The sequence below is a fragment of the Tamandua tetradactyla genome, chromosome 4 (genome assembly GCF_023851605.1).
Source record: "Tamandua tetradactyla isolate mTamTet1 chromosome 4, mTamTet1.pri, whole genome shotgun sequence".
Taxonomy (NCBI): Eukaryota; Metazoa; Chordata; class Mammalia; order Pilosa; family Myrmecophagidae; genus Tamandua; species Tamandua tetradactyla.
In genome coordinates this window covers 32,475,581-32,503,547 of record NC_135330.1, presented here as the reverse complement: position 1 = coordinate 32,503,547, position 27,967 = coordinate 32,475,581, and the positions used below count along the sequence as shown (strand labels likewise).

The 27,967-nt window shown below is 37.7% G+C and overlaps 1 protein-coding gene and 1 pseudogene across 8 annotated transcripts in view; one reads left to right on the top strand and one right to left on the bottom strand.

Moving 5' to 3' along the window:
* RASAL2 (RAS protein activator like 2) overlaps positions 1–27,967 on the bottom strand; it is a 562,368-nt gene that overhangs the window by 156,564 nt on the left and 377,837 nt on the right. The gene's annotated exons all lie outside the window — the stretch shown is intronic.
* Positions 63–26,928, top strand: LOC143679006 (importin subunit alpha-1 pseudogene; annotated as a pseudogene).

Genomic DNA, 27,967 nt, shown 5'->3' with positions numbered 1-27,967 from the left:
CGGTGAATGAAGATCTTATTGAGGAACTATGTATAAATGCATTACAAATGCTAGCCTAGGATATGATCAAATTTGAAACAGATTTTGGAAAACAGAGTTTGGATGAAGGAACACTGCCAGTAGAAGAAATAACACATGCAAAGGTAGGAAAACGCAACATTTGTCCAAGAGATAGAAAGTTATCCAATTTTGGAGAGTGTTTTTGTTTTGCTTTGTTTTGTTTTCAGAAGGAATAATGAGAAGTCAGGTGGAAGGGGTAGAATAAGTTCCAGAGTAAGGAGTTTTGACTTCATCTGATAGGTCATGAGGAGGCCATAGAAGGAAGATTTCTTAAATAGAAGAATGGAATAAACAGGGCACAATTTTATGAAGCGTCAACAAACCAGCAATGCACTAAATTAACAGGAAGGTCTGAACAGCAGTTAGGTGACTACTGTCTAGAAGTAAAGTAGTATAGTCTAATCAGCACAAAGTACTTTTCTTGCATCTCCCCTCCTGGAGGGGAATTTGCCTTAAAATTCCTTAGGTATAGAAAACATAGTTTGACAGACTCTTTGACACGATGTCTCTTTTGGTTATACTCATCCTAGATTTACCATAAAGTAGGTTTGGTTTCCTTATTTCCCCTTGTTATCTTCATGGGGAAGAGCATGTTCATCAAGAAAAGCATGAGCAAATGACTCATCACAACAGTCTTGCTTAATCCTCAAGCTATCTATCATAAGCTATATCTGAGATAGTTTTGCTCCTAGTTCAACTGGAGTTGTTTAGCAAACTGCTGTTGATCCTCAGATGGAAGTATTTGCTACCCATGGTCAGAAGAGGGCTTTAATCCCCAAAATAAGAGTTGTTGTCATACAGGGCTCAGCCCTGCCATAGTAGAGCAGGGGATAGATTCATAGTTGTCTACTTACTCAGCAACTAAACTTCATGCTACAGCCTCTGAGCAGAATCATGACACTGACTATTACTTGTGCTCAAGTTTCCTTCTACTAGGTGGATAATTGGAAACTGACTTCAGCATAATAATCTGTGGGAATTCACATTTTTCTTCTAAGCATATTCTAACAATATTTGTCTTTATTACCTCCATCTGTAGAGTAACAGGAATTTACTAATTTCCCCCACCAGAAGAGGACAGCAGGAGCAGGGTCAGGAGGCAAGAGGGGTGGGGCAGGGGATAAGCTGTAGCGCTTTTTATTTGCTCATCCTATTTATTTGATCAACTTTATTTTTTTAGAAATACTGGGGTAATGGTCAAAAGAAGAAATTAATTTTGAGGCTGGATGATTAGAATTCATAAAAGTATCATGCAAAAGCAATGAAAAAGATGTTTAATTACTCTGCCTTTCTTTCCCATGGTGTAGCAGGGTCTAAGGGGTTGACTTTGCTCAGGCACATCATTCGTATTTGTTTTTCTTCATTGATGTTCCTCTATGTGTATAGGTTCATGCAGGGGGGAGGGGAATAGGGAGCAAGTAGAAAGAGACCTCAGAGAAATGAGGACTTAAGAGGTACACATATTTCTTAAAGTCATCCAAACACTCAAGATAAATGAAGCTACAATAAATTAAGAGTAGAATATTTAAATATATCTAAACGATTTTTTATAGAATCAGAAAAGACTCAATTGGAATGCACTTTACATATAAACTATGAAAAAAAAGGAAAACATTTATAGAATGTTAAAATTGACAAGAGAATTGAATGAAATAAAACAAAAAAGAAACACGCTAAACATAGTGTAAATTTCCCTAATAATAGTAGAGCTATCTTCTGGGTTGGCAGAAGACTACTCTCAGGTAGTACAGAATATTCATGAAACTAAATTAGAAGAACAGCTGAATTTTGTTAATTTATAATAAAGGATACTTACATTTAGGAAAATATTTTATGAGATAAGTCAGATTTGTAAAAAAGGGCAAATTTGAACATTATTATTAAGCTAATGAAAGTAATCAGAAGTAGGATTTTTATAACCAAGTCCCTCTAGTACACTTAAAACAAGATTGGATTTATAACCTAACTTTCCTAGGAATTTGTTTATTATATCAACAACTCTGTGATTTATTGTTTTACTTAGAAATCTACTAGAAAGCATCCATAAATGGGAAGTTAAAGTAATGATTCATTCCAACTGTTCTATTTTATATACTCAGTAGAAATCTTATATATGAGCATTACAGATATTTCACACCTCATGTAAAAGCTGCTTCTCAATTCATATGTTGGCTTTTCATGCATACAAAGCCTACTCCCACTCCAAATGACAAGCCTCACCAACACTGTATTGATAGGTGTAGTAAAACCATAATATATTTTGGCCAGTAGGAGTTGTTTAAATACCATGAACAGCTGGCCAGATGACATGGTAAGCCTTGCATGGAGCTAGTGCTCTTTGTTAAAGCAAAGAAGCAAGCTGATTCTTATTTCTCAGAGCCAGCATTGGTGGCACTATTTTAATAGACACAAAACTTGAAAGACAAAGCACTTAAACATATTCTCTAAAGCTTCCCCCTGCCCCCCTGCTTTAAAAATACAAATGTGGATAAAGAAAATTTGTGGTCTTATTCCCCAAAGTAAGAAAAGTTCAGACAACAAAGGGTTAAAAGAACAAGCAGAGCCCTACCGTACCCAGAAATGACAGAAGGCTCTTCTCTTCTTCGGTGCTACTATCCAACCACTCGGCCACATCACCGGGGGAAAGGAGACTCATTCTCCAGCCAGAAAACTTTTCCATACAGAGCACAATTACTCAACGACGAAGTGGGGAAGGAAAGAGAGACTAAATTCTTGGGGGTCGAACACTTAAATTGCTGGCTAGGCTGTTATGATGGAAGAAAATGTGATCCTCCCTCTACTCTGAATTGTCTCTGTGACATCAATCTAATATAACGGGGGAGGAGGAATGAAATAGAGAGGGTTAAAAGAGATGATAGAAGAGATTTGTCTGCTTCTTGTTGTTAAGCTTTACCCTGGGAAAAAAAAAAAAAGCCAGGAAAAACTCAAATAATGATTTGTGTTTCACGAGAGAAGAAAGCATAGGAAAATAAAGAATAAAGATGTTAAAAAAAAAAGAAAAAGACAGGTTCCTGACTGGAAGCAGCTTAGATAACCAGATAGCACAATAGCTAATCAGTTAAGTAAAGCATATCATCAAACAAAAACAAAAGCAAAAGAACAAATTCAGCATTTTGATTTGTTCTGAGAAGAAAGGTTTTCAAATTTCCTTTCAATCATCCGGGAAAGCTGCAGCCCCCTACCCCTTCCTGCTTCAGCTATTTCAACAGCATCCCAGCCCCTTTTACAAAGATTTCCTGTGAGCAAAGGCAGGTTGATCAATCTGTGAATAGGAAGCTCTCATCCCTCCTTTCTTCTCCTCCTGCTCCATTCCTCCCCCTCCTCGCATGGCGGCTGCATTGATCGACAATAATGGAATCTGTAACTGACTGCCAACAGCAACATTAAGGATATTACAAGTCCACTTCATAAGTATTCGAGCCAGTGGTCGGAACTTGGGGGCAACTCTGGGCTTCTATAGTCAATAGCTCTGTCTTTCTTTGTGAGAAAGAAAAGTGTGTGTGTGTGTGTGTATGTGTGTGTAGGAAAGAAGGCTGAATCTTAAAGTAGTAAGATTAAGTTAAATTGTCGTGCAGAAGGTTCATTAATATAACAAATGACTGTCCTTAAAGTCCTGACTGATTTATACTGTCACTGTAAAGAAGTCAGATACAAATGGATTTTTAAAATATGATTTACAGTAAATATTTACACAGCTTAAGATTATTTCACGGGCTTATACATTAACAGGGAAAAATCAAGCAGAGAGTTATTTCCATAAGTCACTAATATCCCTGTTCTCTGGAGACTGATTAGGCTTGTTGCTATGAGAAAACAATACTCTTAAAAAAAAGACAGATCCCGTGGCAGCCCCTTTCCCTAATCCTCATATTAGTACGATGTTAACACTGTTTCCACCAATCTAGTCTTTCCTTTTATACAAGTCTGCCTTTAATGAGATAATTTTTGTTGCTGAAGAATTACTGCCCCCTTAATACATCTTGAATCCATTCCCCTTTCTCCACATTTAACTCAGGCTCTCATGATTCTTCACAAGATTCTAGCTCACTCTGACTGTAAGTTCTCTCAGGGCATGGTTGTTGTTTTATACTGATCTTCGTAATCACGGTGGCTGGAGCAGTGCCTTGAAGTTAGAAGGTGCTCACTAAATGTTAACTGAAGTTTTCTAAGTTTTAATAATTTCAACACTGACAGAGATACCAGGCTTTCCAAGTATCAGGAACAATCTTTGACAGATAATTTTGTAGCTTTAGTACCACTTGATTTAAGAAGATACAAAACATCAAAAGATATGAATTCATTTAAATGAATTTATATTTTATTAATTGAAATAACTATAGAAAATTTAGAAATAGCAGTAAATAGGTATAAAAGACATTTTATCTAAACTCCTAGGCTATGCTTGTTTAGCCGCTAAAGGATTGATAATAATAACTTCATAGCACACAAGTTACTTTGTAGCTCACAAACTGGAGGCAATGTCCCAGCAGATCAAGTTCAGATTTGTTGGGGTGACCTGCCTCCTATTTCTTTCTTGGTAGGAATCCCAGAATCCCCTTGTTTCAGTCACGCTGTACTATTACAGCTATTACTATTATTTTACCTCACTTACATACCTTTGCATGTTCCACCGAATGTAATCCACATAGGAGCAGGGAAAATTCAGCTGTTTTGTGTATTGGTGCATCCCCAGCATCTAGTGTAGTAGTTGGCATATCATAGAAACTCAGAAACAGTTCATGAGATATTTCTCTTTCTACCATATTTATCTGACCATATTCAACCAATCACCTGATTCAGTTCTTCTCTGAGATCTTAAGGCAGAGCTCAAAGATTTCTCATCAATATTTCCACTTTTATTATTCCTATCAGTTTACTGAAATTATTTGTTTAATAGCAGTTTCCTCACTGTCCCTTGTGCCTTTCTTTTTAGAAGGCAAAAACTGTATCCTATTAATCAAAAAAAAATTTTTTTTAGTTAGTGTTAGCTCATACTAGATGATTGATGTTGAAGGGGCATATTATTGAAAGTGGGATTGTAATTCTATGTACCAATGATAGATTAGTACCAAAGAATCCTACATACATCTGATATAAAGATCTATGCCTTTAGTCTGCAAATCAACAATCAAACAAAACTTGGTTAAGGAAAAATTAACCAAGGTTAATTTTTAAAGGGTGTATAGCCAAAGAGACTATCAAAGCAATTTAGTCCTAGTTGCCCTCTATAAACAGAATTAGTAAAGGAGGTACCTAAGAAAAAGTTCCAGATTGAAAATTTGTCATAAAAAATAACTCCATGTTTTTCCCTGCAAAATCAGAATCAGAATGTAGCAGGAATTAATGTAATTTCATGTAAATTTTTTCTTAAAAATAAAGTAATGAAACTCACCTGAACATATGACCATTCTATAGTGGGCTGAACATTTATTTGGCTTAAAATGTGAGTCAAGGCATCAAAATACCATACGTAGGACTGTTAGAAGGAATGATTGACTTTGATCTTCTAAATTAAAAAAAATGTCAAATCCCATACATTTTGGAATTACATCAGATGCCTTACTTATATAATTACTTATTCAATATGTTGATTTCATTTTATTTATAATTTGCCTAAAAATAAGGAAAGTATCTGTAAAATGCTCAGTGTTTGAAAGAGTTTCTATTTGACAGCATTTCTATTTCCTTGTGTGTGTGTATATGTATATGTGTGTGTGCTACTTATAAAGTGTTTCCTAGACACCTTACTAAGTATTTTACACACATTAACTCAACTAATCTTATACAACAACCTTGTGAGGGATGTATTATCTTCATCGAACAGATGAGAAAACTGAAGATCATGAAACTTAACTTGCCCAGGGTAACATAGCTAGTATTAGATTTGAAATATGAACTTCAGGTTGTTTTGGCCAATGTTCCCTCCTATATTATTCCATATCCACAAAGACCAGTTTAGGCAAGAGTCAGCAAACTTTTCATAGAGGTCAGACTAAAAATATTCTAGACTTTGTAGGCCATACAGTTCCTGTCACAACTATTTAATTCTACTATTGTGGCATGGAAGCATCCATAGACAATATGCAGACAAATGGATCAATAAAATTTTATTTTGATTTTAATAACTTAGTAATTGCCTTTATTGTTTTACTATACACAAAAAATAAAGTATTGCTTTCCTCCTACTCTTCTAGTGTCATGGCCCTATAGGAAACAATTTTTATTTGAATAAAGGATATAAAACATGCAGCCCCTCTGCAAATACTTAACATTTCTGATCTTTGCTATAACTATGCTATAGTTATGTTTTGAGATTCACACACTTGACAATATTTAATGAATGACTACTGTGTGTCAAGCACTGTTTCGACACCTAGGATACAGAAATGAACAAGTGGCAAAATTTCTGCCCTTATGGAATAAGAATAGAAGGAAACTTCCTCAACATGATAAAGGTATATAGTACAAGCCCATAGCTAATATCCTACCAAATGGTGAAAAACTGAAAGCTTTCCCTTAAAAATAAAAAACAGGACAAAGATGTACACTGTCACCACTGTTATTCAATGTTGTACTGGAAGTTTTAGGGAGAGCAATTAGCCAAGAAAAATAAACAAAAGGCATCCAAATTGGAAAGGAAAAAGGGAAACTGTCACTATTTGTATTTGACATAATTCTATATACAGAAATCATGGAAAACTCATGACAAAGCTCATAGAGCTAACAAATTAAGCAAACTGGTGGAGTACAAGATTAACACCCAAAATCAGTAGCATTTATATACACAAATAATGAACAATCAGCAGATGAAATAAAGAAATAAATTCCATTCACAATACCAATTAAAAGAACCAAGTATCTAAGAATAAATCTAATCAAGGATGTAAAGGATTTACACACAGAGAACTACAAAACATTGCTAAAAGAAATCAAAGAAGACCTAAAGAAACAGAAGGGCATTCCATGTTCATGGGTTGGAAGACAATGTCATTAAGATGTCAATCCTCCCCAAAGTGACCTACAGATTTAATACAATCTCATTCAAAATTCTAATAACTTTTTTCACAGAAATGGAAAAACCAATCATCAAATTTATATGGTAGAGTTTGGAACCCTGAATAGCTAAAGTCATCTTGAAAAAGAAAAATGAAGGTACAGTACAAACACTTTTGACTTTAAAACTTACTACAAAGCCACAGTAATCAGAAAAGCATGGTGCAAAAATCTGTTCTACAACTAATTCTTGCAATGTGCTTTGAAATGTATTGCCTTTTTGTATATATATTATTGTTCTAGTTTGATAGCTGCCAGAATGCAATATACCAGAAACAGAATGGTTTTTAAAAAGGGGAATTTAATAAATTGCTAGCTTATAGTTCTAAGGCTGAGAAAATGTTCCAACTAAAACCAGTCTATAGAAATGTCCAATCAAAAGCATCCAGAGAAAGACACCTTGGTTCAAGAAGGCCGATGAAGTTCAGGGTTTCTCTCTCTCTGGAAAGGTACTTGGCAAACATAGCATTATCTGCTAGCTTTCTCTCCTGGCTTCCTGTTTCATGAAGCTTCCCAGGAGGTGTTTTCCTTCTTCATCTGGTGGACTCTCTGCTTCTCATGGCTATGTTGTTCTTCTCTGCTCTCTCTGAATCTCCCGGCTTTCTCTCTTGTCATTCTCTGCTTCTCAGATTCTTTCTCATTTATTCAAAATGTTTCCTCTTTTATAGGATTTGAGTAAAGTAATCAAGACTCACCTGGAATGGGTAGAGACATATCTCTACCTGATCCAGCTTAACAACCATTCTTGATTGAGTCACATCTCCAGAGAGATGAGCTAATTAAAGTTTCAAGCATACAGTACTGAATAGGGATTAGAAGACATGGCTTTCTTTACAAAATGGGATTAGGATTAAAACATGGCTTTTCTAGGGTATATACATCCTTTCAAACTGGCACAATTATTTTAACAAAAAAGAAAAAAGTCTATTGTGATGATAAATGCACAGCTATATGATGATATTGTGAACCATTGATTGTACACTTTGATGATGATTACATGGCATGGGAATATATAATATATATCAATAAAAAATAAATATTTTTTTAAAAATAGCATAGTACTGGCACAAGGACAGGCATAGAAGACCAATGGAACCAAACTGAGAGTTCAAAAATCATCCTCATGTTTCATACAGTAAGACACCTGTTTTATTTCTTTTTGCCAACAAATCATTTTGATAGTTCCATTGCTTTCTACCAGATTATCTTTTTTTTTGTTTTCATTCCATTTAATAATTGGTAGAGTTAAATTTTAAAGAACATACATACATAAATTGAACAGGTTTTATATTCAGTAACTTGCATGGTTCTGACACTGCTACCAGATTATCTTTTAACTAAAGAATTGCATTGAACATTAGTTCAATTTTGGCACATAGTAAGTGTTCAATATCTGTTGAATGCATATACAAACGAATACAATGAATATATTTTTCCATGCCTGACCAGGATTTGACAGGTTATTTGATCCCATAGGCATTTTTATGAGGCCATTTGATACTGTGCATGACAAATTACCATTGCAAATTTAACAGTGGAAACTATGTCAAGTTCTAGCTATCATTTTTAGGAATACCTTTAAAATAAAGTAATGTAATATGTTTGGAGGACAGAATATAATATTTGGTGGTTTTAAGAGAAAACTTAGCTTTGGGAGGTATCTGAGAAAAGGTTATGGGTACTAATAGTTATGGAGAACGTATATGGTATTATGGAAATGTTTCGGCAATGCAAAAAAAAAAAGCAATGGTTTCACACCCATTTTTTTTTTTACGATAAAGACAACTGTTAAAAAATGTCCAATTCATTTGCGATAACTTAGACAGTTACAACACAATACCTAGATGTATCCAGAAATCATCTGTGATTGAAATAAAACACAATCACCTTCCTTAAATTTGTCTGTTCTCTGTCCCTTTCAGTCAGGGCTGGCAGTAGTTCCACTTATATAAATTTCCAAAAAAAACTATCAGCTTTTTGTATAGTTATAGGGGTCCAAAATATCAGACAATAGAATCTTCCATAGATTCTTCCTGCATAATTGCATTTCTAATCCTGATTCTCACTGAAAAGGCTGACCAGATCCATGTTCAGTTAAACCCTCAATGGAGTCCTATTCTCCAGGGACTTGCTGTCCAGAAACTCAGGGAGGTCCCCCATAGAGTTGCTTCTGGCTCTCCTCTCAGAGCACCTACTTGGATGGACTAGAATTTTCCAAATCATCAGTTTCTGGTTTCTTTGTGCTTCAGAGTTCAGTTCTCAACTTATTCCTTTCATCTCACATTTTACCTCAAGAAACTACAAGGAGAAGCCAGGCTGTACCTTCCTTACTTAGCTTGGAAAATTCCTCAGCTAAATATCCAATTTCATTACTTACAAATTTCAATGTCAACATGACATCAGAATATAATTTTACCAAGTTCTCTGCCACTTTAAAACAAGGATCGCCTTTCTTCCAATTTCCAATAACACATTCATCATTTCTTTCTAAGACCTTGCTAGAAGTACCTTTAATGTTCATATTTCTACCCATATTCTGTTCACGACACATTATATATTTTCTAAGATGATACAAACTTCCCTTACCGTTCTCATTATTTATTTATTTTTTTTAAAACATGGGCAGGCACTGGGAATCAAACCCAGGTCTCTGGTATGGCAAGAGAGAACTCTGCCACTGAGGCACTGTTGCCTGCCCTGCTCTCACTCATTTTTGAGTCCTCTTAATTCTTCCAGCCCTTACCCATTACCCAATTCCAATGCCACTTCCACATTCTAGGTATGTGCAATAGTAGTGTGTTAGTTAGATTCAGTTGTCAACTTGGCCACATACCTAGTTTTGTTGCTGCGGACATAAGCCAATGGTATGTGAACCTCATCTGTTCTAATTACATCTGCAGTCAGCTAGGAGTCCTGTCTGCTGCAATGAGTGATGTTTGACTTAATTGGCTGGTGCTTAAATGAGAGAACGCAATGCAGCACAGCCTAAGCAGCTCGACATTCCTCATCTCAGCACCTGCAGCTCAGCCCAGGCCTTTGGAGATGCAGAAAGAAGTCACTCTGGGGAAAGTTGTTGGAACCCAGGAGCCTGGAGAGAAGACCATCAGAGACCATCTTGTGCCTTTCACGTAAGAAAGAACCTCAGTGGAAAGTTCGCTGCCTTTCCTCTGAAGAACCAACAAAATAAATTCCCTTTTATTAAAAGCCAATCCGTGTCTGGTGTGTTGCCTTCCAGCAGCTAGCAAACTAGAACAGATTTGGTACCAGAAGTGGGGTGCTGCTGCAGTTTGCAAATGCCAGATATGTTTGAACAGTGTTTTGGATGGCTAATGGGAAGATTTTGGAGGAATTGTGAAGAGAATGATGGAGAAGACCTGGAGTACGTGAAGGGACTGCTGATGTAAATGGAACCACTGCCAATCTTGACAAAGGAGGACACAAAAGGAAGAGATTGGAGTTTACAGAGTGAGAACCATGGACGCTCGTGTCTGAATCCAAGAAACCTCGACCAGGAGAGTGAACCCACCTGTATACATGGAGAGGGTGAGTTTACCCTGAAGGGTAAGGATGAGCCTCTCATCTTGTTGCAGCAGAAGAGTTGTGTAGCCTCAGGGCTTGGAGAAGGTAGAGCACACTCCTTGGGGGACTGGGAGAGCCTGGCTGCCACCATGTGGAGGGGTTGAGCGTGTGCCCCAGAAATGGCAGAGAGCCCAGGGGTGGCCCTGATGCCTGGAGAGAGTGGAGCCTAGAGGTGGTCTCCTCGATGTTCCCTGAGGTTGATTTGGAAAGAGGCAGGCCACTGCATAGGCCCTCGGAAAGGGTGGGACTGCCACTTTCTAAGCCAAAGGATGAATGACTTTCAGACTTTGAAATTCCATGGCACTTGCCCTGCAGGTTTTACATCCGTGTTTCTTCCAATTTCTCCCTATGGAAATGAAAATCTGTATCCTGTGAGTATCCTCCTTTGCATCTTGGCACTAGACAACTTGTTTTGAGATTCACAGGTCCACAGCAAGAAGAGAATTTTTTGCACCTGTTTAAGGTGATGCTTGAAGTTGCCAAGTTGACAAGGGGTGGACATGTGTTAGTTAGATTCAGTTGTCAACTTGGCCAGGTGAGCATAGCTAGATTTGTTGCTGCGGACATAAGCCAATGGCACGTGAACCTCATCTGTTGCTAATTACATCTGCAGTCAGCTAGGAGTCCTGTCTGCTGCAATGAGTGACGTTTGACTTAATTGGCTGGTGCATAAATGAGAGAACGCAACATAGCACAGCCTAAGCAGCTCGGCATTCCTCATCTCAGCACTAGCAGCTCAGCCCAGGCCTTTGGAGATGCAGAAAGAAGTCACCCCGGGGAAAGTTGTTGGAACCCAGGGGCCTAGAGAGAAGACCAGCAGAGACCATCCTGTGCCTTCCACGTAAGAAAGAACCTCAGTGGAAAGTTAGCTGCCCTTCCTCTGAAGAACCAACAAAATAAATCCCCTTTTATTAAAAGCCAATCCGTCTCTGGTGTGTTGCATTCCAGCAGCTAGCAAACTAGAACAAGTAGCATCCCACTCTTAGTACCAAAAACTGTTCTAGCGTCCTGGCTGTTAAATCAAATACCATGCAATGGGTTGGCTTAAACAATACAAACTACTGGCTCATGGGTTTGATGCTAGGAAAAATTCAATGTCAATATGCATCAAGCAATGATTTTTCCCAGAAGACTGGTGTTCTGGGGCTGGCTGACAACAATCATAGGTCCTTGGCTTTTCTGTCGAATGGCAATGCACATGGACTTTCCAAGCTTCTCCCTTCTCTTCCAGTTTCATTGATTTTTCAGCTTCTGGCTGTTCCCTATGTCTTTCTCTCTCTGGCATTCCCTGTAAAATCTTCAGTAATAGGATTAAGACCCATCCCGATTCAGTTGGGTCACACCTTAACCAAAGTAACCTCATTGAAAGGTCCTATTTACAATGGGTCACACTCAAAGGAATGAATTAAGATTATGTATTTTTTGGGGGAGAGGAGGGGGGTATACATAACTCCAAGCTACCATGAGATATATACCAGAAACCATTAGTAATATTATACACAAATATAAAACACCACAAATCTTTTCATGAAGGTGAGGGGCAATATAAAGATACCCATCATCACAACTACTTTTCAATAGGATGTGGATTCACAGGATTTGTTATATGTTCCTGGTAGGAGGGCCTAGCCAATGTAGTAAGATGAGGCAAGCAGTTTATTAGGGACAGAGATATCAGAAAGTAAGACATGAAATGAAAATTTTTGCAGAAAATAAGATTGTATCCCTAAGTGGAGAGGGGGGAGAGGGACCAAGAGATTCAATAAAAAAAATTAAAATTAACATAAGAGTTTGATAAGACGGCTGGAATAAAGATAAACACATAGAAATTAGGAGTTTCTCTATATGTCAGCAATTACAAATTGGAAAAATCATCAGGGAAAAAGATTCCATTCAAAAAAAGCAATAAAACTATAAACCAAGGAATTCCAGTGATGCTGAACATCTTTTCCTAAATTTATGGTAATCAGGATATGCAAACCAAACATCTCGTCCTCACTGCATAACAAAGTTTCAAAAGTCTGTCAAAATCAAACATTGGGAACAACGTAGATCCTTCAGGACTTATTGCTGGTGGAAAAATTGTTTGGCATTACTCGCTACATTTGAAAACTTATATACTCTATGACCTAGAAATTCCACTCCTACCTACATTCTAAAGACTTGGAACTCTTGCAAATGTATAAAAGAAGACATATTTAAGAATGTTCATAGCAGTACTGTTGCTGATAGTAAAATCAGGCAAACAAATCAAATATCCTTCAAGGAGATACTGAACCCTGACTAATACCAACCCTGATTCTAACTCTAACTTTGTTTGGTATATCAAAACAATGTGAAAATCATACTGTGGTGAAATAATTGAACTATAACAACAACATGGAAAGACATTAGCAATATAACATTTAAGTGGAAAAGTCCCCAAGGAATATATAAAGCATGACCCTTTATATAAGATTAAAAACTAAAATTTTGAAATTTGTAATAAAGTTAATTAGTCTCTAAATAGTTTACACATTAATTGCAATTCCAATTGAAATGTCAATATACTTTTTTGGGGGGAGGGGATGGGACAGGGACAAGGAGGAGATACAACTTGATTTTACAGTTCATTTGCAAAAATGAATGCATGAAGAGAGCTGTGTACAGCCTATTGCGGAAGTCTGAGCCTGTTCCAAGGAAGTCTGGCCTGATCTGAAGCTTTTCCCCTTTGTCTCACAACCATGTTACCAAGGAGAGTGCTCATTCACTAGGTGCTGCACAGAAGTTAACATGGGGCTGAGAAAACTAAGAAGGATGGCTAGATGTTGAAAAGGAGAAATATCAGCTCTTTTCTTAATGATACTACTTTTCCACTGCAGGCAAACCTCAATACCTCAGGGTATTGTAAATTGATCTGTTGATGACACTGCCAAAGGCATAAATAGCAACAATTTGGAAAGCAGCTCCATATTACTCAGACTGCTATAAAACAAAAGAAAACAAACAGACCCTCATAGACAACATTATTTGGGATGGTTTGATTCCAAAATTTGTGTCCTTCTTGAGCAGAACTGATTGTAGCCCCATTCAGTTTGAATCTGCTTGGGCACCCACTAAAATTGCTTCAAGAACGTCAAAACACATCAAAGCTGTCATAGATGGAGACATTATCCCAGCGTTCATTTTTCTGTTGGCATCTCCCCATGCTCACATCAGTTAACAAGTTGTATAAGCTCTAGGAAACTCTGCAGGTGATGGCTCAGCTTTCGGTGATCTAATTATCAAGTATGGTGCAGATGACCCTCTGTTGGCTCTACAGGCAGTTCCTGATGAGTCATCATTAGTATGTGGTTACTTATGTAATCTTACCTGACACATTCAAACCTCTGTTGAAACAAGAATCCTGCAGTATGATGTCGAAATAAGAATCTAGCAGTACTAGCAGATACTTGCTGGGCTATTTCCTACCTTACTGATGGTCCAAATGAATGGAGATAAAGGGCTGTGAAAAAAGGAACTGGACTCCAGCTTATGAAGCTTCTAGGAGCTACTGAATTGACGATTGTGACTCCTGCGCTAATAGCCATAGGGAATATCATCACTGGGACAGATGAACAGACTCAGGTTGTAATAGATGTAGGAGCAATTGCCATTTTTACCAGCCTGATAACTCACCCTAAAACTAAAAATATTCAGAAGGAAGCTGCATGGAGAATGACAAACATCACAGTTGGCCCTCAGGACCAGTTACAGCAAGTAGTGAATTAAATATTAGTCCTATTCCTCACTGGCGTTCTCTCTAAGGCAAATTTTTCTTTTAATTTTAATTTTTTTATTGATATATCTTATATATTCATATACCATGTAATCATCCAAAGTATACAACCAATGGCTCAAAATATCATCATATAGCTGTGCATTTATCATCACAATCGACTTTACTTTTTTTGTGAAAAATAACTAAGCTGGTTTGAAAGGATGTATGTCCCCTAGAAAAGCCATGTTTTAATCTAAATCCCATTTCATAAAGGCAGAATAATCCCTATTCAATTCTGTATGTTTGAAACTGTAATCAGATCATCTCCCTGGAGATGTGATTCAATCAAGAGTGATTGTTAAACTGGATTAGGTAGAAGCGTGTCTCCACCCATTTGGGTGGGTCTTGATTAGTTTTTCAAGTCCTATAAAAGAGGAAACATTTTAGAGAAAGAGAGCGATTCAGAGAGAGCAGAGCAGAATGTTATAGCCATGAGAAGCAAAATCCACCAGTCAGCGACCTTTGGAGATGAAGAAGGAAAATGTCCCCCGGGGAGTTTAATGAAACAGGAAGCCAGGAGAAGAAGCTAGCAGATGCCATGTTCGCCATGTGCCTTTCCAGATGAGAGAGAAACTCTGACAGCGTTTGCCATGTGCCTTCTCACTTGAGAGAGAAACCCTGAACATCATCGGCCTTCTTGAACCAAGGTATCTTTACCTGGATGCCTTTGATCGGACATTTCTATAGACTTGTTGTAATTGGGACATTTTCTTAGCCTCAGAACTGTAAACTAGCAACTTATTAAATTCCCCTCTTTAAAAGCCATTCTGTTTCTGGTATATTGCATTCAGCAACTAGCAAACTAGAACACATGTATTCACAATTGTTCAACCAATCTACTTCTCAGTCAGTGCATCCTTTAGCCACCTCCATTCACTGGGCATCATGTATAATGTCCAAAGTCAACAGTCCACCAAAACTCTCAATTTTAGATAATTTTACTGTTTCCAAGATAAAGATAACCAATAAACAACACACCTTCACCAAATGGAAAATCCAAACTTCACCTTACCCTTGTTCCTCCCCCTATTATTTACCCCTGGTGTTGCTGCTGTACTGTTGATGTTTTCCTGTTAAATACAGCCCATAGATGCAATAGCAGTTTTCCCCCTATACCCAGAAATCATATGCTCTTTGTATAAGAGTCCTACCTGTGAAGTAGGAGTTCATGCAGGAACTTATTTATATTTGTAGTGTTAATCGGTGGGACTTATGGGCCTATATACCACCCCTCTCAATCATGTTCACCTTTAATATGCTAATATTACTTATAGACCCACTAGTGAGCCACTCTAAGCCAGACTTGGAAGCTGTATGGACTGTGCCAATTATACAAGTGGTGGAACTGTTGAAACAGATGCATACCTTGCCTACTGTGGCATAATAGAACTACTGATGAACATTTTAACTCTAAAAGATACCAAAATTATTCTGGTTATCCTGGATGCTACTTTAAATATTTCTCAGGCTTCTGAGAAAATAGGTGAAACTGAGAAACCCATATATTGATCAAAGAATGTAACGGCTTGGACAAAACTGAAACGTATAAAACCATGAAAATCAATCTATATGTCTCGGTTTGCTAAAGTTGTAGGAATGCAATATATCATAAATAGAACGGCTTTTAAAAACAGAATTTATTAAGTTGCAAGTTTAGTTTTGGCTATTACAATGTCCAAACCATGGCATCCAAAGAAAGATACTCTGACTCAAGAAAGGGGTGATGATGTTCTGGGTTTCTGTTAGCTGGGAAGGCACATGGCAGCATCTGATAGCTTTTTCTCCTGGCCTTTTGTTTCAAAATGGCTTCCCCAGGGGAGTTTTTCTTCTGCATCTCCAAAGGTCTCTGGCTGTGTAGGTTCTAAAGTTTTTTCTAAAATGGTTCCCTCTTAAAGGACTCCAGTAAGTAACTTCACCTTGAATGGGTGGAGATACATCTCCAAGGAAATCGCCTAATCAAAAGTTCCCACCCATAACTGGGAGGGTCATATCTCCATGGAAGCAACTTAATCAAAAGATTCCACCCAGAGGGGCAAGGGGTATAGTATGCATGAGCTTTTTCTTTTTTTATTCCTTTTTCTGGAGTGATTCAAATATTCTTAAAAAATGATCATAGTGATCACAAATACACAACTATATGATGATATTATGAGCCACTGATTGTTCACCATATATGGAATGTTTGTAATATTAAGAATGTTAATATGTTAAGATTTATCAATAAAAAAAAAAAGATTCCACGCAGTAATATTGAATCAGGGTTAAAGAACATGGCTTTTCTGGGGTACACAACAGCTTCAAGCCAGCACATCCCACCCTTTTGAGCCCCAAAAGACATTCTTTTCATATACAAAATATATTCATTCCATTACAATGTCAGAAAGTCTTAAACCAGTTCAGTAACAATATAAATAAAATATAAAGTCAGAAACAGTAAAAAAATCTCATCAAAGTTAGCTACAGGCATGAGCTATCCTAAGGCAAAAATTCGCCTTTGGTTGTTGACCTATGAAACTCAGAACAAGCTATCTGCTGCCAATATACAAAGGAGGGACAGTCATAGGATACAGATTCCCATTTCCATAGGATGATATTGGAAGAAAAGCAGGGATCACTGGATCCAAATAATTCCTAAAACCTGCAGGGTAAACTTCTTTAGATGTCAAAGTCTGAGAGTCATTTATCCTTGGAGTTTTAGAAATGGCAGTTCCACCCTTTCTAAGGGCCTACAGCAGCCTTACTCTCTTCAACTGCTGGGGTGAGGGTTGCAAGACCGGGGTTCACTGTGAGGGACCACCTTTTACTTGGCCCTACTCTCTCTTTTTTGGTTTGTAAGCTGCCAGAATGCAATATACCAGAACTGGAACAGCTTTTACAATAGGGGAATTTAATAAGTTATGTTTACAGTTCCAAGGAAGTGAAAGTATCCAAATTAAGGTACCAACGTTATCTTCACTTAAGAAAGCCCAATTTGTCAGGAACACCTCTGTCAGCTGGGTAGTCACGTGGCTGGTATCTGTTGGTCCCCAGCTCCTGGGCTCTGTTGCTTTCAGCCTGTTCCTGGAAGTCCCTCATTTTACTTCTCCAGGGCTAGCTTTCATCTCTTGGTTTCCCTGGGCGCTCTCCAGGTTTTGGCTTGCTTAACATCTCATGGCTTTGTCAGCTGGGCTCCAAGCATCTTCAAACATCTCTCAAACATCCATGTCTCTGTTCTTCATGTGTCCGCATCTGTCAGCTCTGCTGTGAAGTTTCTGTCAACTCGGAGGCTTCTGTCATTTCTCTAGGCTGTCCTTTCTGTTGATTCCTCTTTTAAAGGATTCTAGTAAACTAATCAAGATGCACCTGGAATGGGTGGAGGCACATTTCCATCTAATCAAAAGTTAATACCCACAATTTTGGGGTGTGTCACATCTCCATGTGACAATCTAATCTCCAACCTATAGTACTGAATAGGAATTAAGAGAAACGGTTACCTCTACAAGATGGAATCAGGATTTTTAAAAAATGGCTTTTCTGGGATACATAATAATACTTTCAAACCAGCATACTCTCCAAACATCGGGGGCAGCACCTGGGATCTCTGCCATCTCTGAAGCTCACTATCAATCTCTCCAGAACAATGGGGTGGCAGCCAGGCTCCCCCCACTCCCTGGTTTATATGTTCTACCCTCTCTGAGGCCTATGGTACCAAAACTCTTTCTGAACATCCCGGTAGAAGGCCCGCCCTCTGCCTTTGGGGTAAACTCATCCTTTCCAAGTGCATGGGTGGGCCTGCTTTCCTGGCCTGAGGTTTCTTGGTTTCAGACCTTAGCTTCCATGGTTCTGCCTTTTATTTTCCCTTCAATTTTCCTCTTTCTGTCCTTTTTAGTCCAGACTGGCAATAGTTTCGTTTATACAGATCTCACAACATTCCCATTGGTTTTCCATGTAGTATGCAGAGATGAACATCAGACAATAGGACTTTCACAAAATCTTCCTGGATAACTCCTCATTTGTCCTGTAATGGCTGACTGCTTCCTCATTTGTCCTATAATGGCTGACTGCTTCCATGTTTGGTTAAATCCTACATTGGAGGGGGCACTATTCTCTGGGGTTTCATTTTCTGGGAGCCCAGAATTTTCCAGAACCTCAATTTCTGGCTTCTTTGTACCCAAGAGTTCAGCTCTCAGTTTATCTCTCTTCTGTTGCATTTCATTATTTTTTGGGGGGATTGTGTTGAATCTATAGACGAATTTGGGAGAGAAGTACTATCCTACAAACCAATTTTCCTAATCCAGAGACAAGATATAACTCTCCTTGTATTATTTATTCTTTAATTTCTTTCATAAAGTTTTATGCTTTAATTGATGTTTTTGTTACTTTAAATAGAATGTTTTTTAAAAATTCATTTGGGTTTGTTGTATGCAGAAATGTGATTACTTTTGTTTATGAATCTTGTACTTAACACCTTGATAAACTTATATCTATAAGGTTTTAAAGGATTTTATAAATGAATAATCAGATCATCTGTAAATTGTGACAATTCCTTGTCTTTCTTCCCAACCCTTATATACTTTCTTGTCTTACTGTACTACTGGGATATTGCCAGTGTAATGTGACAATGGAGGACATCCTGGCTTTGACACTCATTTGAAATGTAAAGATTTAACCATTACTTTTACATATTTGTGGAGGGCTTTTTGTAGATACTCTTTCTCAGATAAAGGAACTGGTTTCCTAAGAGTTATTATGAATGGTTGTTGAATTTTATCATAGATTGTTTTGAAACAAATTTGATGATTTTAAGATTGTATTTTTTTTCTATTAATAGTGAATTACACTAATTTTCTAATATGAAATCAACTTTGTATTTGTGTTATAAACCCAATTTTGTCATAATGTATTTCTCAAATAAGCTTTATACATTGTATTATATAAATACATCTTTGAAGATTCTTTTAACTTGTAACACTTTTCACTCCATTTTTAATGCTTTTTATTTTTATAAGAAACTATGTTACTTTTAGAATTTACCAAACTTTGAATTTCAATTTTAAATAAAAAAAATTAATAAATATCTAAAAGTTAAGTTCTATTTAGATCTTTCCCAAAGCTGCAGCTACTTTTCATCATTTGTTTTCCCCGGAGATATTTTCAACCCTGTATTTTACTTGTTTAAACATAGTCGGCATAGCTACTGAATGTAATAATTCCTATATATTAAATTGTTGCAGACCTACTTTTGCTGTATCTTAATTTTGTATGGAATTTAGCTTCCTTCTGTGTCTACTAATATTCCTCATGAGATTTGGGGGAGAGAGATTGTGTTATTTTTGGCTATTTGCTAGACATTGCTTTGAAAAATTATTTATTTGAATAACGTCAGACCTAGAATACATATAGTGTTCCCAGAAAGGATGACTGCTTCTACTAGGAGCCTAACAATACCCATCTATGACCATGTTAAAAAGTAAAAGGCATTTCCAAGAAGATGGCTGAATATAGTAGCTCGAGATTAGCCCTGCTCCACAGAAAAGTTAGAGAAGGGACAGGTGGGTGACCGAGGTGGCGATTCAGGAGTACAGCTGACCTAGGAGATCCTTCTGTACCGCATAGGGCAGCTGGCTAGTTGCAGAGGCCAAGGAACTGAGAAGCAGAAAGCTGGAGCCTGGTGCAAAGGTGTGGAGCCCATGAGAGTGCATGGATGGGAGCCGAGGACTAGGAAGTAAGTCAGGCCACGTTCCTTGGGCCCCCTACCCTCACCAGCATAGCCCTGTGACCGGTGCCTGACCCCATATCCCACACACCTGAACCCCATCATTGGTTCCAATTCCCCACACTCCAGGTGCCCATACCCCACCAGCTCCCAGTTCATGTACTGCCCCATACCCCCACCCCAAGTACAGTCCAACCCACCTCTCCTGCACCCTTCTTGAGCACTACCTCACCTTCCCTGTTCCCGGCAGACCGTTGCCAGCACATAAAGGCTGCAGGCACTAACCTCCATACCCAGGCTATGCCTGTGCCCATGCCCATAGTATCGCACAACCTCACCCCATCCCCCTGAGCTCTGTGCATCATTTTACAGCACTCCTAGACCCACGCATGCACACAGGCCCCCAATCACGTCATTTAACTCTCAGAACCTCAGTTTACAGCGGTCCTAGAACCACACTTGCTGTGGCCCTCAGCCATGCTTCCCAGCTCTAAGAAAATGTGACCTGTGCAGCCGGGTCACATTTGCCCCCAATCCATCAAGACATAACACCGAACTTCTGCCACAGCTCTACGCATGCACACAAAGGGCCCCATGCCTTAGACAAGCGCACACCAGGGTTACACCCCCCCGCCCCCAGTCCAGTGCACCCACATAGCTACATCCTCCTTGGCCGCTGGGTGCCCATATTCACAAGCATCAATGTAAAATTCCCCATTTGTGCCTATACCTGCCCTGAAACAAATCACTACACTGAGTGTCTCACCCAGTACCCTGCTTCCTGCTGTACAACCATCCTGAAAACACAAGGCCTTAGACTACTGAAAGAAATCAACTCCCAAAGTAAATCAATTAAGATATTTACATGCCACGAAGACAGCAGATCACTAGGCACATCACAATGCAGACAAGACAGATATAGCCCTGCCTAATGACCAAATTAAAACACCAGAGGAGACACAGAGGTTGGAACAACTAATCAAAGATGTTCATACAATGCTACTTAATAAAATAAGTGGGATAGTAAATGACATAAAGGAGATCAAGAGGACAGTAGAATAGCATAAAGAGGAATTTGAAAGCATAAATAGAAAAGTAGTGGAAATCACAGAGATTAAAGACTCTGTTGATCAAACAAAAAACACACTAGAGGCACACAACACCAAGTTTGAAGAGACAGAAGAAAGAATAAGTGACACAGAGGACAGGATAACTGACTTTGAAGACTCAAAACAGCAAATGGCAAAAAAGATGGAAATATTTGAATTTGGATCTCAGGGAAATGACAGACAAAACAAAGCACACAAATAAAAGAATCATTGGTGTTCCAGAAGGAGAAGAGAGGAGTAAAGGGCTAGGAAGAGTAGTTATGGATATAATGGGGGAAAACTTTCCATCTCTCATAAAAGACAAAAATACACAAGTAACAAAGCCCAAAAAACTCCAAACAGAAAAAATTCAAGCAGGCTTTCCCCAAGACACATACTAATTAGTCTGTCAAATGTTGAACAGAAGCAAAAAATCCTGAAAGCAGCAAGAGAAAAACAATCTACTACATACAAGGGAAACCAAGTAAGACTGAGCTCTGACTACTCAACAAGCACCCTGGAGGCGAGAAGGCAGTGGCATCAAGATCCTGAAAGAGAAAGACTTCCAGCCAAGAATTCTGTACCCAGCCAAATGTCCTTGAAAACTGAGGGAGAGATTAAAGTTTTCACAGACAAAGAAATCCTAAAAGAACTTTTGTCAATGAGAGACTGGCCCTATAAGAAATACTAAAAGGAATTCTGTCAGCTGAAAAAAAAAAGACAGTAGAGGGAGGTCTGGAGGAGGGCACAGAATTGAAAAGTACCACTGAGGGTAATTTAAAGAATACAAAGAGAAAAAGGGAAAAGACTATTATAGATCTGACAAATAAAATAAAAAAGATAAGATGGTAGATTCAAGAAATGCCTTTTCAGTAATAACTTTGAATGTTAACAGACTAAATTTATGAATTAAAAGAAACAGATTGGTAGAATGGATTAAGATACACAATCCAGCTATATACTGCTTACAAGAGACTCATCTGAGACACAAGGATACATATAGATTGAAAGTGAAAGTATGTAAAAAAGATTTTCCATGCAAGTTGCAACCGAAAGAAAGCAGGAGTAGCTATACTAACATCAGATGTCAATTCTCCCCAAATTTATCTACAGACTCAACACAGTACCAATCAAAATTCCAACAACCTACTTTGAAGATTTGGAAAAGCTAATTACAAAATTCATCTGGGAGGGAACAGACCCCAAATAGCTAAAAGCATCCAGAAAAGAAGAACAAAGTGGGAGGATTAACACTCCCTGACTTTAAAACCTATTAACAACCACAGTGGTCAAAACGGCATTGTACTGGCACAAAGTTAGATGCACTGACCAATGGAATCGAATCAAGAGTGTAGAAACAGACCTCCAAATCTATGGTCAACTGATTTGTAACAAGGCCCCCAAATCCTCTGAACTGGGACAAAATAGTCTATTCAATAATTGGGCATGGAAGAACTGGATATCAATGGCCAAAAGAATGAAAGAGGACCCCCACTTTATAGCCTACACAAAAACTAACTCAAAGTGGATCAAGCATCTAAATATGAGAACTAGCACCAAGAAGCTTCTAGAAGAAAATGTAGAGTAACATCTTCAAGACCTAAAAGTAGGACGTGGCTTCCTAAACATTACACCCAAAGCACAAGCAACAAAAGTAAAAATAGATAAATGGAAATCCTGAAAATCAAATGCTTCTGTACCTCAAAAGACTTTGTCATAAAGGTGAAGAGGTAGCCAAATCAATGGAAATCACATTTGGAAATCACATATCAGACAAAGGTTTGATTTCCTGTACATACAAAGAAATCATGTAACTCAACAACAAAAGAACAAACAACCCAAGTATAAAATGGGCTAACGATATGAACTGGCATTTTTCTGAAGAGCAAATACAGATGGCTCAAAAAGCACATGAAGAGACGCTCATTTTTATTGGCTATAAGGGAAATGCAAATCAAGACTACAATGAGATACCACACCTCACACTCATAAGAACAGCTGCTATTAAACAAACTGGAAACTCTAAATGTTGGAGAGGATGTGGAGAATGGGGACACTTACGTACTGCTGGTAGGAATGTATGATGGAGCAGCACTACTGAAAATTGTTTGGCAGTTCCTCAGTTCCCCTACGACCCAGCGATAGCACTATTTGGTATATACCCAAAAGAGCTGAAAGCAACAACACAAATAGACATTTGCACACCAATGTTTCTGGCAGCATTATTCACAATTGCTAAAAGACAGAAAAAAACCAAATCCCCCTCAACAGACGAGTGGATCAACAAAATGTGGTATATACATACGATGGAATATTATGCAGCAGTAAGAAAAAATGACATCCTGAAGTACATGACAAGATGGATGAGTCTTCAGGACATAATGCTGAGTGAAATTAGCCAGACATAAAAAGATAAATAATGTCTGATTCCACTTTTATGACCCCCATAAACGTATTATCAGAGACTTATAATACAGAATATAGGGGACTTAGAGATACATAGAAGCCAGAGATAGGTGAACCGTTAGCTGATGAGGTTGAATTCTAACGTAAGGGAATAGATAGGAGTGAAGGTGATTCTCTATTGGGTCGAGAAGTAATATTACCATATTGAAGACGAACAAGATTTAAAGGGGTTGTATAGACCTATGTGTCCCACTGATTAACACTAGAAATATGAATTAGTTCCCACAAGGTTTACTTCAAAGATATGATTCTCGTATAAAGGATGTTTAAGTCCAGACTACAGGGGGAAAGGTGCTATTACATGATATGAGCTATGTTCAAAAGGAAACCATCAGCACTATCACAGCAACAGCAGAGGCAAATAATGGGGAGAGGGACAAGAGTTAAGAGGAGGCTTAGATTTCCTATTTAGTGAGTGTGTAATTATTGCTTTTCTTTCTCTTGGGAACAATGAAATTATCTAAAATTGAGAATGTTGATGGACTGTGGACTTTGGGCCGTATACATGATGCCCAATGAATGCAGGTGGCTGAAGGATGCACTGACGGAGTAGATTGGTGAACGATGGTGTATACTTATGAATGAAGGTTGTGCTGCTACAGAAAGAAACAATGTCATGAGGCATGCAATGATGTGAATGAACACGTGAGACATGTGGTAAGACAAAATAAGCCAGAAACAAAAAAAAACAACAATGGTATGATTATCTTTAGAAAATACTTATAGGAAAAGATTGTAAACCTTTAGAGCAGACACATTAAGTCCAGAGTGGTGATTATTATTTCTGGATTTTGACAGGCTGTTATATATATATATATATATATATATATATATATATATATATATATATATATACCCTGATATTTAGAGATAAGAACGAAGCCAAACAGGTTGAGGTTAAAGTAATTCAGAATATAGGGGTAAGGAAGACTGTCTACATTTTAGACCCACACATACTCTTTGAGACCAATGGAAGAAAGATTTGTTTGGTCTGGAACTGAAATTTTCTGTAGTGCATAATCTAATTCAACCTATCTGTATAGCTCATTTGAACAACTGAAACACAGGGAGCACAGAATAAGAAAGAGGTCCTTTAATCCTGTGTAGATTACTGTAATGCCTGGATATATCCTGGAGTATATTAAGCAGAAAATCAAAAAGTATTGGCAAAGTTCCCTGAGGGATGGGAGGAAGAATATGAAACTATTAAACCTTACCATCAGGGAATCTCCTGATACTGTGTCAAACTTTAGAGACACCCAAATCAATAGGCCATGTCCTCGATCATGAGGCTTACTCTTGTGAAGCTTATGTAGGTAGCGGAGAAGCTTAGACTACCTATAGGCATGCCTAAGCATTACTTTCGGAGGACCTCTTTTGTTGCTGAGATGTGGCTTCACTCTCTCTAAGCCCAACTCTGCAAGTGAAATCATTGCTCTCCCCACTACATGGGACATGACATCCAGGGGTAAAAGTCTCCCTGCCAACATGGGAGATGATTTCCAGGGATGAATCCAGACCTGGCACCATGGGATCAACAATTCCATCCTGACCAAAAGAGGGAAAAGAAGTGTAACTAATACAGTATCAGTGGCAGAGAGAGTTCAAATAGAGTTGAGGTGCTACTCTGGAGGCTGCTCTTATACAAGCTTCAGGTAGACCTTGCTACCTATCATCACCTGCCAACCCTCAACCAGGACCATTCCAGCCAATCCTAAAGGACACCTAGGGCAATATATAACATTCCACAAGGGTTCCATGCACTAGAGTAACTTCCCAGAAACCTACAACCTCCAGATGGTTCCTTGTTCCAGGTAAGTCCTGAAACCTAGCCCAGCCTCTCCAGAACATCAGACAATTCCATCTCCTTGCCCCATATTAGTGACAGACCCTTCCAATATGAAAAATTCAGAATTGCCATAGTCCAAACAACTCTAAAGAGAGGCATGGAAAGATCAAAGATGATGGTAGAATTATACAGAGAAGACAGGATTGAACAAATGAATATGAATGCTGAATCATTATATTGATAACTCTTTAGTTTACAGTATTGTAGAGCAGTTAGAAGTAAAAATCTAAAATTGTGGAATTGTAACCCATGTCAAACTCTGAAATATGCTCTACAACTGATTGTGGTGCTGTGCTTTGAAATTTCATATCTTTTTTGGTATATGTTATTTTCCACAAAAAAAGAAGGAAAAAAGTCTATTGTGATGATAAAAAAACATTTAAGCCTTCTAGCCTCCTATATTCTGGAGCAGCTAGAAGAAAAAATATGAGAGGATCGTATGGTAGCCCATGACAAACTCTGGGATCTGTCTGGTAACCACTTGTTAAAGAGTGCTTTGAAAACTATTGCTTTTTTATTTCTTTGCTTTGTATATATCTTATAATATAAAATTTAAAAAGTTAAAAAAAAAACTAAAAGGCATTTTGGAATACACTGTTCAGATGGACTAACTTAAAATATCTCACTCTATTGTGTTTCTGTTCCCTTTTGAGCTGATATGTTTTTTAATTTTTACCCTTTTCCACTATCATTATACCCCTGCATTTGTTTAAAGTTTTAGTATTTTTTTGTTCAGTGTTTTAAATTAAAAAAAAGAAAAAAAGTTAAAGGCTTGAAACTCCGTGGACATCCCAGAGAATTCAAATCTCATCTCAATTTTACTTGGGACATTTCCCTTCTATTTTACCTTTACGCTGCCGGAGTTACCATCTGAGGTCTCCTGTCGGACTCTCTACTTTGTGTATGATGCGTTCTTTTTTTCTGTTTCCCTCAACCTACAAGGTTGTCGAGACGAAGATAAGTTTCCCAGAATCATTGCTCATGATTCTGTTAGTAGCTATTTCTGCTGCTAAATATTACGATTAGAAATGTATCAGGCATAATTTTAGAATTCAAAGAATGATTGATGTAGGATTAGTTTATAATCTGAGACAAAATCAAAAAAAGTTTACAGATGAAGAGTAGCGTAAGTTCTCAAGAACTGCGATACTTATTATATCTCAAGAACTATGAAGCTTTAATGATGGCATTTGGAAAGATCTATAATTTGAAGGCAGAATTGAATTTGGCAGGAAACTGGTACAATGGTAAAGAATGCAACGGCATTTCAAGTCTAGAGGTTCTTGAAAATATAGATCAATTTTTGACAGCAGAATAACTTGGAAACAGGGAAGTACTTAACGTTTTATTTTCTATAGTGAAAAAAATTAATTGTGGCAAATAGATATAACTTAAAAATTGCCACTTTAAGTATTTTTAAGTGTACCATTCAGTGCTATTGATTACATTCACAATACTATGCAACCATCACCACTATTTCTAAAATGTTATCAATCCAAAGAGAAACTCTATTCCTCTTAAGCAACAACTCCCCTTTTGCTGATCCTAAGGCCCTGGCAACTCTACTTTATGTAGCTATGAATTTTTCTAGTTTAGACATTTCATATACATGAAATTATACAAAATTGTCCTTTTGTGTCTGGCTTATGTCTCTTAGCATAATTTCAAGGTTCATGTCGTAGCATTTATCAGACTTTTATCTCTTTTCCTGGTTGAATAATATTCCATTGCATGTATATACCACAGTTTGCTTACCCATTCATTTGTTAATGAACACTTGGGTTGTTATTGTGAATAATGTTACCATGCACAATGGTGTACAATTATCTGTTTTAAGTTTCCTTTAATTATTCATTTTTAATGTTTTTTAAAATTGTGAAATATATATGCAAAAAAAGCAATAAATTTCCAAGAACCTTTTGACAAGTAGTTATAGAAGAGATTTTAACGTTTGGTCTGAGGTAGTTCACGATTTTTCTTTTTTCCTTCTAGTTGCTCCAAGACAGTGGAGACCAACAGAAAAATCAATATAATGATATCATTCAGCAGTCATACTCATTTGTTAAATCCTTTCTCTCTGTTATATACCTCCTTCTCTTTAAGTACACATATATACATAAAAGTGATAAGTTTCAAAGTACATCATAACAAGTAGTTGCAGAACAGATTTCAGGGTTTGGTATGCGTTACAATCCCACAATTTTAGGCTTTTATTTCTAGCTGCTCTAAGGTACTGGAGGCAAAAAGACATATCAGTATAATGATTCAGTAGTCATTCTCACCTGTTAAACCTGACCTTCTCTGTGTAACTCCACCACCATCTTTGATCTCTCACTTTAGGGGTATCTGGGCCATGC